Source organism: Elephantulus edwardii, unplaced genomic scaffold (genome assembly GCF_000299155.1).
Source record: "Elephantulus edwardii isolate Elephantulus edwardi_28Jun2011 unplaced genomic scaffold, EleEdw1.0 scaffold00017, whole genome shotgun sequence".
Lineage (NCBI taxonomy): Eukaryota > Metazoa > Chordata > Mammalia > Macroscelidea > Macroscelididae > Elephantulus > Elephantulus edwardii.
This window is the reverse complement of record NW_006399767.1, coordinates 9,215,257-9,219,613: the sequence shown is the minus strand read 5'-3', so window position 1 is coordinate 9,219,613 and position 4,357 is coordinate 9,215,257. Positions and strand designations below refer to the sequence as shown.

The following is a 4,357-nucleotide window of genomic DNA, read 5'->3' as shown; positions in this document are numbered from 1 at the left end:
GGTCAGTGACGACCCTCACTAACTAAGCACTATCAACAGGGCGGAAGTGTGCAATGCCTCGTTCATGTTACCTGCTTCAGTTCTCACAATATTACAAAATGTATATTATTCTCCCATTCTCATGAGGCAAACACTGAGTCTCATATGCCTATTCAAAATTTTCCTCCCTGAGGTGGGTCCCCTCTCAAAACCAAGAACTATGAACTATGTACTAGTTCATATCAAGCTGTAAAGCACAGGCTACTACTTCTAATAATCCTCCTAATCCACTAGTGCCTCTTCGAGGCACTCCTATCCTAAAAGTGAGTGGACAGGCATCACTTAAACCCAGACCAGCCATAGAATTTAAGACAGGGTAGCAGGGCACTAGAATGCTGGAATTTTCCTCAGAGATCATCAGGTCAACCTCCTCACCCATTAGGACACAGATTAACAAGAACAAAAGCCTTGGAGAAACATGATGCTTGGAAGGGTAGTGGAACAGCACAAGAGAGGAAGACTCTGGATGAGAAGGACTGACTCAGTGACTGGGGTAATAACGGTAGATGTGTCAGAGACAATGAAGTTAGCTCAAGATAGAGCAGGATTCAGAGCTGTTTGTTGTACACAGGGTTGCTATGAGTCACAAGCTACTTGAAGGCACATAAAAACAACGCCCTGAGAGGGGATGTGACTCTGCAAAGATCACACAGCAAGTCTGGTGCAAAGCCCAGCTGAAAGTCAGGAGGCCTGACCCTCAGTCTGGTGTTCTTCTATGACATTACTCACCAATACTCAAGCAGACGGTAGAAAGCACAATCCAGGGTTACATCAGAATGATTTTACATGAGAGTAAGTCACACTGACGACTTAAAACACAGCAGAGGCTGGGACCCTAGTTACACTTCTTCTTAACTGTGTGGACTACACAAGGTACCCTCTCATTGCCTTCACTTTCTTGTCAACTATACAATAGTAACAATGGAGTCTGCCTCAAAAATTACTATGAGGCTCAATGTGCTACCCATGGAGACTTCTGAATTCTTTATATCCAGCACATAGTAAGGACTCAACAAATGTTAGCCATTATTATCATCACCAGTATAATTGTTATTATTATTGCTATGTGTGAGAGAGCTGGACAATGACTAGGGATGACAGAAGGAGAATTGATGCCTTTGAGCTGTGGTGCTGGAGAAGAGTGTTGAATATATCATGGGCTGCTAAAAAAATGAACAGGTTTGTCCTAGAGAGGATTAAACCAGGCTGCTCTTTGGAGGCACAGATTCTGAAGCTTCATCTGACATACTTTGGATATGTTGCAAGAAGGGACCAGTCCTTAGAGAAGGACATCATGCTTGGGAAGGTGGGGGTACAGCGCAGGAGAGGAATACCATCTATGATGTGGATTGATTCAGTGACTGGGATAATCGGGGTGGGGTGTTGGAGACAGTGAGAATGGCACAGGATAGAGCAGGGTTTAGGGCTGTTGTACAGAAGGTCGCTATGAGTCGCAGGTGACTCGATGGCACATAACAACAACAACATTATGACAAACAGTTGTTTGGGTAACTGATACTTCTCACTTTGGGGAATGAAGGTAGAAACAGCTTTCTGCTTTCAAAATCATCCTCCTCTTCTCAAAAGGCAACCCTGGATAGTCGAAGAATGAAGGAGAGTGAGTAAAATCAAAAGAGGTTGATATCAGGACGAAAAACCTTTGAAAAACCAAAACACCTACAGAGCATTTTCATTTGGATTTTCAAAACAAACCCTCCTCATTTTGCTCAGTCTTGCTTCTTCTCATCTATTTCTTAACTCAGTTAAAAGATTATTGTTTTTGTACAACATAAAGTCGGAATTGACTCATAGCTTACCCTCTAGTGGGTTTTCAGAAGCAGTTAATTGAATGGGAGGAGACTGCTCATCCTTCTCCGTCACAGGAGCTGGTGGGATTCGAACCGCATGCCTTTGGGATTGCAGCATAGCTTCTTGCTACTAGGCCACCCTCACTTTCATACTCTGACCACTTGGTTAAGAAATGTCATTGATTCTACCTTTTGCAGTAACTCTCATAGCTCTCTCCTCCCTTTTTATGTGCCACCTGGCTCTGATGCATTTCCTATTAGGCCTAAGCTACCCCAGGGTTCTCAAATCCGAGCTCATTCCTCTTTACGATCCAGCTCCTTACCACTTTCAAATTCACTTTGTGGCAAGGAGTCACACTGTCAATAAGGCCTGCAGTTTGGATTCACCAAGTTACTCCATAGGAGAAAGCTCGGAAATCTCTGCCCATGAAATTTACAGCTTCTGGAAATCACTGAAGAGTCAACCATGAGGTGGTTCCCACTCAAGGACACATAATGAGAAGCTAGAAATTAGATTAAATAACTTCCATGGTTTCTTCTCCTCTGTATCTTAGATGCATAATCTGAGTTCAGAGAAACCTCTCTAAATAAACTCTGCAGCTACCCCAACATCAGACGACCTAAAATATCTTGGAACATGGTCTTTCTCCCAAGCACTTAAGCAGTTCCATCAACGTGCAATGCCAAGGTCCCTTTCAAGAGAACTGCCGGGCCTATAAAGGTTCAGTCTGGCTGTGCAAGCCTCTGCAAACACTTTTGGGTTCCCTCTGCCAGCCCTCCACTTTCTCCCATCCCCAGGAAACACTATTGTGAATCACTCTCATTTCTTTTCCTTCTTTAATGCTCGTTTGAGTTCCTAGAAACATGAGCCCATTCTTTTCGCCTCTGGCACTGGGCCCCCTAAGCACACAGTAGGGGCTTATCTTACGCCTGGTGAATAAATTAATGTAAAACAAAATGAACAGGAAAATGACACCTCAGCGAATGCCAAAGTGGATCTAAATGAAGAGAAAGCGAATTTCAGCAATGTCTACAACTATCTACAAATGATTATGCAAGCGGTTTTTAAAGGAGTGTGATGAGTACTTGCAAACGACAAAGTTCTCAAGTTCCCACTTACGCCTGTTAAACATTCATCACTGGAGAGAAAAGAGTTCTCCCACTCTCTTTGCTGTGTTCTGCAGGACCCGCACACACAGCATATTTTAAGAGCTCTTAGAATCCTGCAGCTTTAGTTGGGGGTGCTTCTTCCCTCACCCCCAATGCTCTAGACTGCGTCTGAGCAGTAGGTGCTCAATAAATGCTGATCTGATTTGCAGTGCATTTGAAAGCTAAGAGCAACTCACATTTTAGACTAATTGAACTCAATGACCCATCTTACTTAGCATAAAAGCTCTAAGGCTACAGGAAATCAATGAGTAGACTCTGAAAAGCAGCCAAATGCTCAAGCCCCCTTTCTAGGAGGGTTTAAGTGGGATTCTGGCTGAAGGGAGAGAGGAAAATGGGCTCGAATGTGCTTAGCATCCTTTCATCTCTGATAGTATGTTTCAAAGGACCAACAGAAACTTTTCTTTTTATTTGAGGGAGACTTGCAAAAGTAAAGGAAACCTTGGCAGATGACTCTTTAGACGTCTGTTCAATACCCAATGGAAAGGAATACTGCAGTCTGCAAAAATCATGTTTGGGCTAAGAAGACTGGAGCGCCTTGGAGAATAAATCATTAACTAAAAGTCAAGTCGCAGCGCCCTGGCAAAAGACAGCACGGGAAGGTAGTCTAGGGATCAGGCGACTGGGATTTGCCAGTTCCCTCCAGCGACTTCTCGAGCGAAGCATCCCACAGGCAGGAGGAACCAGGCACACCGCGCTCCTGTCCATTTCACTTTTCAAACTTGAAGTTATTTTTAGATGACCCAAGCCCGCTAATCCCTGGCAGGACAATTTCCAGCCCGCTGTGCCTCAAAGCACCTTCCCCCACTTCGCCAGCACTTTCTGGTCAGCACTGACAAAGCACCCTTTTCCTCATTTCTGTTTTCTCTCTTAGTCCAACGCGCCTTCCCAGGCCCTCTCCAAGCGCCAGTGCTGCGAACCACAGGGCGTCATTCTCCTTCTTCTACTTATGCACCTGCTGCTGCCACTGGGGAAGATGAACCCTTGTGCCGCTCTGAAGGCAGGAAGGGGCTCCTGCGGACCCACCCCTTCTAGCTACGCTGGGGGCTGGGGGGAGTGTCAGAGAAGACCTCCACTCTCACAGACACCCCAGGAACTTGACCAAGGAAGACCCCAATCTTCCCAGTCCCTGCCCAGCCCCCAAACGGGGCCACACTGGCCCGCCGCCTGCAGCGGTCCTCTGACACGGTCAGGGAGCCGCCCGCAGCCCGGGCGGGACGGGGTGCAGGGACGAGCGGGACCGGCCCCGGTTACATAACCGACCTGCTGGGAGTCCGTGATGCGCTGGAGTGGAGGCGGCGGCGGCGGCTCCGGTGGTGGGCGCGGGCTGGCGACTGCGGGCG

The 4,357-nt window shown here is 46.7% G+C and overlaps 1 pseudogene; it reads right to left on the bottom strand.

Moving 5' to 3' along the window:
* Positions 1-4,203: 4,203 nt before the first annotated feature.
* LOC102856387 overlaps positions 4,204-4,357 on the bottom strand; it is a 106,473-nt pseudogene continuing 106,319 nt past the window's right edge.